The sequence below is a fragment of the Lactuca serriola genome, chromosome 6 (genome assembly GCF_051521515.1).
Source record: "Lactuca serriola cultivar US96UC23 chromosome 6, Lser_US96UC23_V15, whole genome shotgun sequence".
Taxonomy (NCBI): Eukaryota; Viridiplantae; Streptophyta; class Magnoliopsida; order Asterales; family Asteraceae; genus Lactuca; species Lactuca serriola.
The window spans coordinates 111,162,835-111,178,729 of record NC_136413.1 but is presented as its reverse complement, the minus strand read 5'-3'; the positions used below and the strand labels follow the sequence as shown (position 1 = coordinate 111,178,729).

The window sequence follows — 15,895 nt, the reverse complement described above, 5'->3', positions numbered from 1 at the left end:
TTCCCCATCTCAGTCGAACCAAGTTCATTTGTAGGATTGTTTATCTACAAAAAGCATCAAACTGTAAGACATCATGTTTTAAAAACTAGAAATAATTTCAATTTTATGTTTTAATTAACATTATGAACACCATCTTGTACTGTCTACATGAAGTAAAAAGCAGAACAAAAAAAAAGGATACATGTTTTCACATTTACCACACAATAACTAAAAATACAAAAGCTCATCACAACCAATGAACTATAACCTCTTAGCTTATCTTCCTCACCTGGAAGAGGGCATTCTGGGAACTTTTAAACAATATATGTAACAATTGACCTGTCATGCAACCACTTGGCCTTCATGTCTACTTTAAAGCTTCTATGTATAGCAATACCATTGAGATCAAGTAAAAGCTACATATTTGTAAGGAATAAGCTTCAGAAAAAAAACAAACATAAGTTGCCTTTACGGAAATTGAAATGAATAAACATACACATAATGCCAGCTAAAGATGTTTTAAAATGACAAACATATTTTACTCACACATGCTTTATTTTCTAATCACAATATCCATATACTTGCACGTTTCTCTATTGATAGCAGATATATGTAACTTGTAACTTGTTACTTGTAAAATATAATTTTTTAGCAACAAGAGGAATATAGTTATGTTTACCAAGTAGAAACACATTTTTAACAACATTTTTTGTCGAGCAGTTGGTGTTCAAAACAAAAAAGCACAAAGAACATACAATTGTACTCCATAACTGAATTTCTATTCTAATACAAAAAAAAAAAAAAAAAAGATGAATTCCAAATAAATAGTGAGTTACGACTTCATGTAAAGGTTAAATTAAAATTGATAGGATTCAAAATAGGAAAAACTTATGAAATTGAGAAATAAATGGTGGAATCAGGGGTTACCTACATTCTTCCTTCTCCTCCCTCACTCTCCCTCTCTCTCCCCTAACCAAATTAGTGGACAACTGTGTGTGTGTGTGTGTGTGTGTGTGTGTGTGTGTGTGTGTGTGTGTGTGGGGGGGGGGGGGGGAGACTGCCTCAAATAACAAAAAATCAGTACACTGTATAGAAAAAGTTAACTTCTAGCTTTGACATTTTGGTATTTATAATATCTTGGTTTCATTTTAATTTTATTTATTTAAAAACTAGAGTATATTAATAAAAATGCTTACCATGAAATCGTAACAAATTAGTTTCAGTTCTATGAATATTGAACAATATTGTGTACTCCAGAAGGCTGTCTGCAACAGAAAAATAGGCCAAACATAAAATCAAAAATTGCTTTTAGAAACTTCTTTCCTATCAGCACCTGTCTTAAATCCAGCCAAGTGTATATAATAATCACATTTATCACTCCTTGTGTTTCTATATATTTTGATTCTAATCTCTTAACTTCACTCTCGAGGTTTACTCTTTGATCCTGCAATAAAAACAATGCATTTGATATTTACAGCAGTCACATTCAAGGAATGTAATTCTCATTGACTGAAATGACAAATTATAGGAAAAAAATTCTTTTACAGATAAAAAGGTTGATCTCTATGTCTAAAACTAATCCAAGGAAAAGATTTAAGAAAAAATTGGTGTTGCTTGAAATGCATTTTCTTCACTAGAGAAAATGGAAATTTGAACGCCTAAATATATAAACATACCTGATATTCACAATATTTTCTTCCAAGTTTCATTTTTAACATCAACTATAAGAACCCAAACCTGCAATTAAAATACAAATGTTGCATTATTCCTTAGTAAAATATCCAACAGACATCTACATGTTTCCTCATATGGGTAAGATGATATTATTGCTGCTTCCTCAGATCTGCAGTTAAAAAAAAGAGAGAATTTTGTATTAGATGTGGTTAGAAAATCAAGAATATTTTATCCAGTAAAAATGAGTTACATTGCACAAACTAAAAATGAGTTATTTTGTTATTTTTTATTCTTAAGGCAAACATGTTGACCCATTTTTATTTTATGTAATTAACACAGAAACAAATAGTTGTAAATACATTTTATTTGTTTACATAAAGTAAGATTTTAACGACCGTGAATTTGGCAGAAAAAAAAATGATTTATGAATTATAATCATATAAGTATGATTTTAATGACACTTTTGGTCCATTTTGAAAATGGTTAGCAACAGGAACCTTTAGTGCTTCATAGTTTAGCCACAAAAGGCTTAAGAAGTTGACACTTTTGGTCCATTTTGAAAAAAAAAACATCTTCGGCAAACATTATTCCATTCAATTAGTTTAAAAATGTAGAATACACATCAGCATACAAATATTGGAAGTGCTAGCATTAAAAAGATTTTATATATTCATGATAGGCTTCCTATATTTTGACCTGTTGAGGTTTTAAAAAAGATACAGATTGTTTCATGCAAGTAGTCAAAACAAAAATGGTCATCGATGAAGCAAGAAATTCAGAAAATCACAGCTTCTCATATTAATAATAGGATTTTTTAGGGAATTAAACATGGATCATGGAGATATGAAGGCAATAACTTCCATTGTATAAACAATTATTAAGATCAATAGGAAGCACCTCCCAATAATCTCTACAACCTTAAATAATACATATTATAGTGAGTATGAAAACTAAAAAGCAAGATAAAATAGAATTAAATCAATAATAATCGAAACTTATTTCTTCGGATACCTAGTTTTAGTAAACATTTCAGCAAACATTGTATTTGCCACCACAACCTTGTCATTAAATTCCCCTAAATGCCCCAACATATCTCAACAAAATGATTTTACTAACAGCACCAATGATAGATAAAAACCCCTTCAAACTACATGTGTAGTGAATGTATTTGAAAGCTCATAACTATATTGTTCTCGAAAAAGAGAATTTTTTTCACATATTTGAATATTTGTAGAAACTACCGGAAGGAAATAGTGTTAGAAGCTGACTGCAATTGGAGGTGGATTCCCAGGAACCTTAACTATCCATGGTTACCCGGGTAAATGCTTAGGGAGGTCCTCTGAATCTATACTAATAGAGGGAAACATGAAATCCACCCCTCCAATGTCGTATCTTGCAAGAGCATCCAAGATTAATTAGGATTAGAGGACTCACAGCTCACTCAAGCAAATGATCAAACACTTGGTGGGAAACTCATGATTCAATGATATTTCAACTTGATGTTCCTCTGGCATCAGAGAACTACTTCTACAATCGATAACGAAATTTGGAGGGTATACCTGTGTGGAAGCAAATGTGAAGCAAATGTGACAACCAGAAAAGTTTTATCTTGTAAGTCCATTCAATCAACCAAAAGTCAGACTTAATTCTATTACCTTCTAGCCTTGTTAAGGGCCATTTTAATGAGTTTTAAGCCGATTACACTTAGAGATTGAGTGTTAGGAAGTATTAGCTCGAGATCAGAAGACTTCACCTGAACCAGAAAGCCAACCACATGGGCTTTATGGCCGTAAACTCTATTCACTGTCGTAAACACCCTCCTAGCCGTGAACTCCTTCCATAAGGATGATATCCCTTCATTTTTCATCATTTCTCACAATTTCAAGTCAAGAACTTCCATTCTCTCTCAAGTATCATCAAGGATATCCTTCTTGATCTTCAAAACTGTAAGTTATTCTTCCATTATTTCTTGATATCCTTCTTGACCTTGTGAAACCCTTTGATTTCATCCATGAATGCATCACTTTTGGTCTAGATCTTCAAGATCATCATCTTTCACCAAGAACACACACTTGTTCTTAGTGGCTGTGAACACCCTAAATTCATCCAAAGTGTAAGTATTTCTTTTATCATCTAGTAATCCATAAGAGACACTTGATTCCTAACCACGAAACAAGCACCAAATGCAAGATCTTCAAGAGTTCACGGTCATGAAACCTTCAAAGATGCTTGATAGGACTGTGAACCATCCTTCCTTGGCCGTAAACCATTCATATGATCATACTTTGTGACAACCCGATATTCCAACTCTATGTAATGCCCTAAAAAGTCACGTATTGTAACCACTTTTGTGATAATGAAATTAACTTCGAAAATAAAATGTCCAAAAAGTTTCTATTTAATTACCTACTATGATAGATGTCATTAAACTGTATTCGTACGTAAAAAGAACGCCCAAATCCGACTTCGTATATTGAAGTTATGATTTTTCCAAGTTCGGCTTAGCGACAGACAGCTAAAAACTCGAATCGGAGATCGAACGACTTTTGACCGGAATGACCTAAGCGAGAATCGAAGGTCTCGACAATGGTATTTCAGCGGTAAAAAGTCTGGCAAAAACAGACGTCAGATAAAGAAGTTATGAATTTCTAAATAAAATTTCTTAAACACGACCTTTTAAAAATAAATAATAAAAATAATTTCAAATTTTTCCGACGGAATCTAAACGAAAGTTGTAGAGCGTAGTCTCACCTACGCATGGATATAAAGAATGTCGAAAACGGAGTTCGTATGATGAAGATATGAATTTTAGAAGTTTATTAAATAAATAAAATATAAATTTTATTATTAATCCTTGGTATTATCCGAAGGAAGAGTCAGCAAGTCTATCCGAGTTATGCCTAGTGTACAGGCGTACGCCCAGCGTACTCAAGGGCTAGGCTTCGGATCGTCCACGTCTCGCCCTATGCGAGGCTATGCCCCGTCCCATCCGAGTCCGAGACAGTCGAGGATCCGGTCATGCGTGACGCACGCGCACGCCCAGTGTACCTGCGTACGCCCAGCGTACCGAGGTGGTTCCCAGCCCCTATAAAAGGGATGCGAGGGTTCCGAAGAAAGGGCTTCATTTCTCTCATTTCTCTTGCGTTCTTGCCTCGTTTTCCGTGCTCGTGCTAACCCGAAGCCCCGGTCACTTTGCTCAAGTCCCGAAGGTCGTTGTGCACCCGAGATTCCCGAGAATCCCGAGAAAATCCGTTTTCTAGAGAAGAAATTATGCCCGGTTTTCATCTCGCCTTTCTTCGATCTTTCAAGTGAGTTCATACCCCTTAATTAACCCTTTTAAATATTCTAAATTCTTTTATATGCTTTCAAGGGGGGGAATACAAGTAAAACACATGATTATTATCGTGTGTTATATATAAAGTTTTATTATACACTTTTATTAAATAGAATCATATGTGATTTATAAACTTTATAGGGAACTCTCGTATATAAAATATATTACAATAGCATTCTATCTTTTGAAATTTAAATGTTGTCATATATGTATAAACTAAACATTTTGCTTAGATTACATGTATACGTGTCTATCTTAGACACTATAAAAATTTATACTTTCATATCTTGTGATTCATTTTCTAGGGATTTCTAAACAAATGAGACACACTTTTAGAAAGCTATAATAGGTATAGTTTTACGAGAATATTGCTAACTTTTACATACTAGAAACATAATTTTCAAGAAGTCACTTTCATATACAAGAACAAACGAACATTTTAACACGTAAATCTGTTTTTATACTAAGATTTGTGAGACATTAACTTCACGTACGTTCGAGTACACATTTCAAGTCTTGTATTATATACCAGAATCCCTTGGAGGGGGAGCATGGTGTTTGTGTATAGATATATACGGGCTTGACAACCCACGCCTTGACTGTTAGCTACAGTCCACCATTTGGGGTGACAAACGTCATAACATTCCAACGCCTGAAGAACGTTGTGTATAGGCATTCCGAGTCAATAGTATGGTTATAAAACTCACATGGGGTATTAAAAATGCATTGATTTACAAGGTTTTCAAACATATTGGTTATTTTACACGTACATACATTTTCTAGAAACAAACATTTGTCTTGTTAGAAGGCTACATTTATGTTAGTAGAAAATATGGGATTTTCTAGAAACAAACAAACAAAAACAAAACATTTCATTTTCATACAAACATTGTCATTTAATACTTATGAAACTCACCAGCTTAAATGATGATCTACTCTTTCAAAACTACTTGTATGTCCCAAGGATTCAGTAATTACACGTATCAAAACAGCTTTTGAAGAAGGGACGCTGCATCGTCAGTTTAAATTCATATTTTGGCATCATATTGTAATTGGTTTTGAACATGTACTTTTAACAATGTAAACTTTCAATTATATATATGATGGTTGTATTGCTTTCTTTACTATGTATTCATTTGTTATGCTACCACATGAAGTCATCCGCCCCCGAACGTTTCCGCCGTTCCGGTTTGGGGGTGTGACAGATTGGTATCAGAGCAATGTTTATAGTGAACTAAGTATATCGAACCACATAAGATATACAAACTATAAATGCTTAAGGGACTAATATTCTCTGATAAAACATTTTCTTTTGTTTTGTTTTACGCCTAAGCCGCGTTTCGTTTAACTTAAATTATTAGTTCATTCAAGTACAAATACATGCATACAACAAACTTATTTTCATAGTTATAACTATACAAAGAAGTATTTAGACAACTTGGACACTACGATTAAGACTCGATATATGTAATCGGATTTGGGACAAATATAGCTTGATCAACTATATTTGTCCGAGATCGGACCAACATATGTCGAGGATTGCTCGTAGTAAGCAACAAGTCAAAACTTACCAAAAACATCACAAGAATCAAACACTAGAATTTAAATACTATAGGAGTATTTGCTACATAAACTAACTTAACTTGCATTTTTAAATCTTACATATTCCAACTTTATTCTTATAACCCTATTCTCGTACAGTCAAATGGTTGGATTTCACCACCCCGGCGACCCCTACTATCCCAACCAAGGCAACGGGGGATGGATCGAAGATGATCCCGAGGAGGACGAAGAGCCCATAGAATTGGATGATGACTCCGGTACCGACTCAGAGCCGGAAGTGATCAATCCACCACCCGCACAACCTCCCGTCTTCGTCAGGAACTTTCAAGGACCGACTCCCGTCTGGGGAAGTCACCTCCACCATTGCAGCCAACAACAAAATCTACGCCCTCCCTACGGCATGTGCCGAGACTTCTACGATGTCCGTGGCGGAGGTTCGGCTGATCGGGCACTCCCAGTAATGGTGGGCAAGCTAGTCAATCAGTCCTACCAATCCGGAGTTCAAGCTAGCCGGATTCGGGATGTCAACGTGGAAGTACAGGTTCACACTTCTGACATCTGTAGGCTGGACAGAATTCAGGACAATGCCCAACTCCAAACCGAGGCATTTCAAGCACAAATGATTGCAGCCCTCGCCGAATTGAGGGAACAACAAGCTGCTTTTGATAGGCGTCTAATGGAATCGAAGCAATCGGATGCGGAGTCAAGCTCCAAGGGCAACCTACGTCGCAAGTAGTGCTTGCCAAAATCTCAAATTTTGTTATAAGTTAGGACCTCAGCTAAAAGTTTTTTTTTTAATTTCTTAAGCTTTGTAACCGGAGACCCTTATAGGGGTCAAATTTTCGTGATCATTGTATCAATTATTATATTAATATAAGCGGCACTATTATTACTACATGGAGCATTTCATTCCATCCTTAAAAAGTTATGGAAAAACAAAATGCTTGTTTCATATTTTCAATCTTGCAAAATAACTTCCATTCTTCTATTTTGGAACTTGTACTATCATCTGTCGTTGTACCATAGAAATCTAGTTCATAAAACACATTCAGTTTCTATACTAAGTAATTCTTATCGTTATCTTTTCAACCTTTAGTTGAAGGATGCCTCGGCGTAGGAACCCAAGGCGAAACAACGGTGGGGAAGCACCTATACCACCACCACCTCCACCTCCTCAATTTGATGCTGTCATGTTCCAAGCAGCAGTCACCGCAGCGGTAGCAGCTGCCATGTCACAGATCAATAACTCGAGTACTACTGGCTCGGGAACTGGCACACACCTATCCAACCATGGGGAGAGTCATGGGCAACCCCGAGAATGCACCTATAAGGACTTTACTAATGCCAAACCCCGGATGTTTTATGGAACTGGTGGTGTGATGGCTCTGAGGCAGTGGATCGAAAGGACAGAAACAGTCTTTGAAATTTGCTCCGTCCCGAGCACAGCAAAGTCAATTTTGCAACCTTCACCCTTATTGATAGAGCTTTAGCTTGGTGGAATGGCCACGTTAAGGTACTTACCCTAATAGTGGCAAACTCCATAAGCTGGGAGAGCTTAAAAATCATGCTGATGAGAGAATACTATCCATGAGGGGAGATTCAAAAACTCGAACACGAGCTCTGGACTCTTGGAATGGTTGGTACCGATATCGCAACTTATACCAACAGATTCTGTGATCTGGCAATCCTCTGTCCAGATATGATTGCTCCTGAGAGCAAGAAAATAGAGAGATACATTTGGGGACTGTCGCCCCAAATTCGGTCAAGCGTGTTAGCTTCGAAACCTGACACTTTTGAAAGTGCCAAGGAACTGGCACAATCTCTTGTTAACTACGGTGGTCATCAGAACTCAACGGTTTCTACACCAGAACCACAAAAGGGAAACAACAATAACAACAATAACAGGAAGAGAGTATGGAATAAAGGGAAGGGTGGGTCTTCCCAAGAATCCACAAAGAAACAACTGGTTTTAGTGAATGTTGACACTGTACCTACTATCGTTCCTACAAATCCCTACCCAACAAAGACTTATGGGGGTAACCTTCCAAAGTGCACCAAATGCACTTACCACCATCATAGACCTTGTCGGGAAATGCAGTGCTCCAACTGCAACAGAAAGGGACACACTGTCCGTTTCTGCAAGGATCCCGCAAAGCCGATCACTCTAGGTCCCAGCGCGGGTGTAGGCCAAACTTGCTACGGTTGTGGCGAGGTGGGCCACTATAGGAGAAACTGCCCAAAGGCAGCAAATACCAGCGGGGTGGGACGAGTTTTGGCTATAGGCCATGATGAAGCCGTAGCTGATCTGACTGTAGTTAGTGGTACGTTCCTTCTAGATAATTCATATGCATGCATATTATTCGATAGTGGAGCAGAGAGAAGCTTCGTGAGTCAAAACTTTATTCACTTACTTAAACCAAAACCTAGCAAGTTTGAAAAATCATTCACTATAGAGATGGCCAATGGAAAAACGGAAAACACTAACTACATATACATGGACTGTACGTTAACTTTAGACAGTCATTCTTTCCCAATCAACCTCATGCCAGTCCAAATTAAAAGTTTCGACGTCATAGTCGGCATGGATTGGTTAAGTCTTCTTCGCGCTAACATCATGTGCTTTAAGAAAGCAGTTCGTCTTAATCTCCCTAACAACGAAACATCAGTGATTTACGGCGACAAATCAAATACACACCTTCGCATCATTTCGTGCATCCAAGCTCGAAAGTGTTTACGGAAGGATTGTCGAGCATTCCTAGCACACATCGCCGATACGATTCAAGAACTGAAGGACATCAAGAACATTCCAGAAGTACGCTACTTTCCCGATATCTTTCCAGAAGAACTACCAGCATTACCACCACAACGCCAAGTCGAGTTTAGAATCGACTTAGTTCCAGGGGCTACCCCAGTAGCGAAATTGCCTTATCGCCTAGCACCAGCAGAGATGCAAGAACTTTCCAGTCAAATTAACGAACTCCTTCAAAAAGGATTCATAAGACCAAGTTTCTCACCTTGGGGAGCACCGGTCTTGTTCGTAAAGAAGAAAGACGGATCGTTCCGTATGTGCATTGACTACAGAGAACTGAACAAACTTACTGTCAAAAACCGTTATCCTCTACCCCGTATTGACGACCTATTTGATCAACTTCAAGGAGCAAACTACTTCTCAAAGATAGATCTACGATCCGGATATCACCAATTACGAGTACTAGAGGGGGATATTCCCAAGACAGCCTTCCGAACTCGTTATGGACACTACGAATTTGTAGTGATGCCGTTCGGATTAACCAACGCACCAGTAGTATTTATGGACCTAATGAATAGGGTGTGCCGTCCTTACTTGGATCAGTTCGTCATCGTCTTTATCGATGATATACTTATCTACTCCCGAAGTAAGGAAGAGCATAGTCAGCACCTACGAAAAGTCTTAGAAACACTGCGATCGGAGAAACTCTATGCGAAGTTCTCTAAATGCGAATTTTGGATTCGAAGAGTTGAATTTTTGGGCCACGTTGTTAGCGAGAAAGGGATACACGTGGACCCCACCAAAATTAAGGCCATTGAGAATTGGTCGGCACCAAAGACACCTACAGAGATTCGTCAATTTCTAGGTCTCGCCGGCTACTATCGCAGATTCATAAAGAACTTCTCTAGCATTGCGAAACCTCTTACTACATTAACCCAGAAAGGCATGGCCTTAGACTGGGAAGTGACACAAGAGAAGGCGTTCCAAACACTGAAACAGGCCTTGTGCACTGCACCGATACTATCCCTCCCCGAGGGGATAGAAGATTTCGTAGTGTATTGCGATGCATCAAACCAAGGACTTGGTTGTGTTCTTATGCAGAGAGGGAAGGTTATTGCTTATGCCTCCCGACAGCTTAAGACACACGAAGTGAACTATACGACCCACGATCTTGAGTTAGGAGCAGTGGTATTTGCTCTGAAGATCTGGAGACACTACTTATACGGAACAAAGAGTACTATTTTAACCGATCACAAGAGCCTTCAACACATTTTTGATCAGAAGGAACTCAACATGCGACAACGACGATGGGTCGAGTTACTCAATGATTACGAATGTGAAATTTGTTATCATCCTGGCAAGGACAACGTGGTAGCTGACGCCCTCAGCCAAAAAGAATACACTGGTCGGAGAGTCAAATCTCTGACTATGACTATCCATTCCCACTTATCCACGCAAATTAAGGAGGCTCAACTGGAAGCTTTGCAACCTGAAAATGTGGCGAGTGAATCCCTAAGAGCAATGGAAAAGAATCTAGAAATCAAGGGTGGCGGGGCATATTATCTCATGGACCGAATCTGGACGCCAAAACATGGTGGTTTCAGAGACGTAGTCATGACCGAAGCACACAACACAAGATATTCCGTTCACCCAGGTTCAGATAAAATGTATCTGGATCTTAAGAAACTGTACTGGTGGCCTAACATGAAAGCAGAAATTGCTACCTTCGTAAGTAAATGCCTTACTTGCGCTAAAGTTAAGGTCGAGTATCAGAAACCGTCAGGATTACTACAACAACTGGAGATACCAGAATGGAAATGGGAGCGGATTACTATGGACTTCATAACCAAGTTGCCCTAGACAACGGGTGGACTCGATACCATATGGGTCATCGTCGACAGATTGACCAAATCCACGCATTTCCTACCAATCAAGGAGACTGACAAGATGGAAAAGCTTACTAGAACTTACATAAGGGAAATAGTGCGACTGCATGGTGTTCTGAAATCCATTATCTCCGATAGAGATAGTAGATTCACTTCAAGATTCTGGCAGTCACTACAAGTTCCCTGGGGACTAGGCTAGACATGAGTACAGCCTACCACCCACAAACAGACGGGCAAAGTGGGAGAACAATACAAACTTTGGAAGATATGCTGAGAGCCTGTGTGATTGACTTTGGAAAGGCATGGGATATCCATTTACCCCTTGTCGAATTTTCATACAACAATAGTTATCATACAAGCATAAAGGCTGCTCCGTTTGAAGCCCTCTATGGTCAAAAGTGCAGATCCCCTCTGTGCTGGACTGAAGTTGGCGACACCCAGTTAGCTAGAGGACGAGTTCCTGAAAGCACTCTCACCGGTCCGAAAATCATACGAGAAACGACAGAAAAGATCGTTCAAATTCGTGAACGGTTGAAAGCCTCCAGAGACCGACAGAAAAGCTATGCTGACCAAAGGAGGAAACCTTTGGAATTCCAGGTAGGAGACCACGTTTTATTGAAGGTCTCACCGTGGAAGGGTTTAATATGCTTTGGAAAGCGTGGGAAACTAAATCCAAGATACATAGGGCCTTTCGAGATTCTTGCTAGAATCGGCCCTGTGGCTTACAAGCTTAATCTACCGCGTGAACTTAGTAACATACATCCAACCTTCCATGTCTCGAACTTGAAAAAGTGTCTGTCCAATGATACTCTTGTTATTCCACTCGACGAGATCGAGATCAATGAGAGCCTCAACTTTGTGGAAGAACCAGTAGAAATCATGGACTGAGAGGTCAAACAAACAAAACAAAGTCGCATACCCATCGTGAAGGTTCGCTGGAACGCCAAGCGGGCACCTGAATTGACATGGGAACACGAAGATCAGATGAAACAAAAGTACCCTCATCTTTTTCATATTCACTAGTATCCTTACTACTATTAATTTCGGGACGAAATTCCCTCTAACGGGGGGATGATGTTACAACCCGATATTCCAACTCTATGTAATGACCTAAAAACTCAAGTATTGTAACCACTTTTGTGATAATGAAATTAACTTCGAAAATAAAATGTCCAAAAAGTTTCTATTTAATTACCTACTATGATAGATGTCATTAAACTGTATTCGTATGTAAAAAGAACGCCCAAATCCGACTTCGTATATTGAAGTTATGATTTTTCCAAGTTCGGTTTAGCGACAGACAGCTAAAAACTCGAATCGGAGATCGAACGACTTTTGACCAGAATGACCTAAGAGAGAATCGAAGGTCTCAACAATGGTATTTCAGCGGTAAAAAGTCTGGCAAAAACAGACGTCAGATAAAGAAGTTATGAATTTCTAAAGAAAATTTCTTAAACACGACCTTTTAAAAATAAATAATAAAAATAATTTCAAAATTTGCCGACAGAATCTAAACGAAAGTTGTAGAACGTAGTCTCACCTACGCGTGGATATAAAGAACGTCGAAAATGGAGTTCGTATGATGAAGATATGAATTTTAGAAGTTTATTAAATAAATAAAATATAAATTTTATTATTAATCCTTGGTATTATCCGAAGGAAGAGTCAGCAAGCCTATCCGAGTTACGCCCAGCATACTCAAGGGCTAGGCTTCGGATCGTCCACGTCTCACCCTATGCGAGGCTATACCCCATACTATTCGAGTCCAAGGCAGTCGAGGATCTGGTCATGTGTGACGCAACGCCTACACCCAGCGTACCGAGGCGGTTCCCAGCCCCTATAATAGGGATGCGAGGGTTCCATAGAAAGGGCTCCATTTCTCTTGCGTTCGTGCCTCGTTTTCTGTGCCCGTGCTAACCCGAAGCCCCGGTCACTTTGCTCAAGTCCCGAAGGTCGTTGTGCTCCCGAGATTCCCGAGAATCCCGAGAAAATCCGTTTTCCCAAGAAGAAATTATGCCCGGTTTTCATCTCGCCTTTCTTCGATCTTTCAAGTGAGTTCATACCCCTCAATTAACCCTTTTAAATATTCTAAATTCTTTTATATGCTTTCAAGGGGGGAATACAAGTAAAACACACGATTATTATCGTGTGTTATATATAAAGTTTTATTATACACTTTTATTAAATAGAATCATATGTGATTTATAAACTTTATAGGGAACTCTCGTATATAAAATATATTACAATAGCATTCTATCTTTTGAAATGTAAAATGTTGTCATATATGTATAAACTAAACATTTTGCTTAGATTACATGTATACGTGTCTATCTTAGACACTATAAAAATTTATACTTTCATATCTTGTGATTCATTTTCTAGGGATTTCTAAACAAATGAGACACACTTTTAGAAAGCTATAATAGGTATAGTTTTACGAGAATATTGCTAACTTTTACATACTAGAAACATAATTTTCAAGAAGTCACTTTCATATACAAGAACAAACGAACATTTTAACACGTAAATCTGTTTTTATACTAAGATTTGTGAGACATTAACTTCACGTACGTTCGAGTACACATTTCAAGTCTTGTATTATATACCAGAATCCCTTGGAGGGGGAGCATGGTGTTTGTGTATAGATATATACGGGCTTGACAACCCACGCCTTGACTGTTAGCTACAGTCCACCATTTGGGGTGACAAACGTCATAACATTCCAACGCCTGAAGAACGTTGTGTATAGGCATTCCGAGTCAATAGTATGGTTATAAAACTCACATGGGGTATTAAAAATGCATTGATTTACAAGGTTTTCAAACATATTGGTTATTTTACACGTACATACATTTTCTAGAAACAAACATTTGTCTTGTTAGAAGGCTACATTTATGTTAGTAGAAAATATGGGATTTTCTAGAAACAAACAAACAAAAACAAAACATTTCATTTTCATACAAACATTGTCATTTAATACTTATGAAACTCACCAGCTTAAATGCTGATCTACTCTTTCAAAACTACTTGTATGTCCCAAGGATTCAGTAATTACAGGTATCAAAACAGCTTTTGAAGAAGGGACGCTGCATCGTCAGTTTAAATTCATATTTTGGCATCATATTGTAATTGGTTTTGAACATGTACTTTTAACAATGTAAACTTTCAATTATATATATGATGGTTGTATTGCTTTCTTTACTATGTATTCATTTTTTATGCTACCACATGAAGTCATCCGCCCCCGAACGTTTCCGTCGTTCCGATTTGGGGTGTGACATACTTGGGCCGTGAACACTTCTTGTGTGGCCGTGAACTCCTTTCATACAATTACATGTGATTATAACACTTCATTCCAAGTGTTTCCTAGTCCCTAAGGTTGTTTCCGTGCATGCTAGTTGTTTAAAACACTACTTAGATGCCTATATATATGCCATTATATGTCATTTAGGACTCGATTGTGTCTCAGGAATTCATTCGTGGAACTTCTCATCCTTACGTGAATCTTCAATCTAATCACCCACATAAGGTGAGTTCATACCCCTATAATCAATCTTTTAAATGTTTTAAATGCTTTTAAAGGTGGTGGGGGGATACAAGTTGAACACAATGATAATTGTGTAAATGTTATTTATGATAACCGTCACGTTAAGGGATTTCTTATTCTTTTATAAGTCATCAAAATCATTTCAAAAACTCTTTTTAAGTTGTGTTACTTTATTGTTTATAAAACTCTGTTTTTAAAGTACGAGCATAACTCAATAGATAATCGAGTCTTTTCTACAAATCAAAGACAGTTCAAAACAAACATACTAGTAAACTATAATAGGTATTGTTTAGGGGTTCAGAACATACTATAACGAGAAACAAAAAGAACATACAATAAAGAGAAACAGAGAGGAACATAAAATAACAAGAACAGAAGGAACATACAATAACAAGAACAAGATAACAATAATGTGAAACCACTACTTCACGGCTTAGCAATATACTTGCTAAGTTGTGTTTTGTAACCAGAGTCTCCAGAAGGGAGAGCATGAGTTTGTTTATAGATCTATAAAGGATTGACACCCCACACGTTGCTGCTAGCTACAATGGGACTTGCAAATCTACGGGTGACAAATGTCACATCAGTTTTGGCGCCAGTAGGTCGTCGTGTTAAACACATGTCATATCAGTATGGTTATAACCACATCACATTTTAACCTTAATTAACAAACTGGTTTTAAGGTAGTAAGTGTTAAGTAGTTACTTTATACAACATTACTGAATACTTTCATTTTTCTCATTACGTTCATATTGTGATCTTCTCACATAAAAGGTAATGCAAACTATTTTCTAGTAAAGATAGTCTTAAACTGGGGAAAACTTACAAAAGACAAACAGTACCGTCGAGTCTTAGTACATTCAGTAAAAAGGGGCCTATAATGCTAATTTATGATTCCTCGGTAGATACATCAGGGATATATATTAATCGGGTCCGTCAGAAAGTAGGATGTGTACTTTCCGCTTCATTTCCTGTTCCTTGTTTGGTTGTGGGTTTAGAGCAGATTCACCCAGTCTACTATTTAATTGATCTTTTCTATATATATTATGTATACACCAAGTAATCATAAGTAGTACCAGGTATAGGTGAGGTCATAGCATACAAATTCAGTATAATGTTTTCTAGTACAAAAACTGAGCAGAACCAGTGGGGTGAATCGTTTG

General features: G+C 37.8%; 1 long non-coding RNA gene across 2 annotated transcripts in view; it reads right to left on the bottom strand.

Moving 5' to 3' along the window:
• Positions 1-1,247: 1,247 nt before the first annotated feature.
• LOC145056661 (uncharacterized) overlaps positions 1,248-15,895 on the bottom strand; it is a 43,612-nt gene continuing 28,964 nt past the window's right edge. For both annotated transcript variants that reach the window (XR_013685858.1, XR_013685861.1), the window contains 2 exons: positions 1,656-1,822; positions 1,248-1,423 (listed from right to left, as the gene is read on the bottom strand). This is a non-coding gene — a long non-coding RNA (uncharacterized LOC145056661). The remainder of the gene's footprint in view (positions 1,424-1,655; positions 1,823-15,895) is intronic.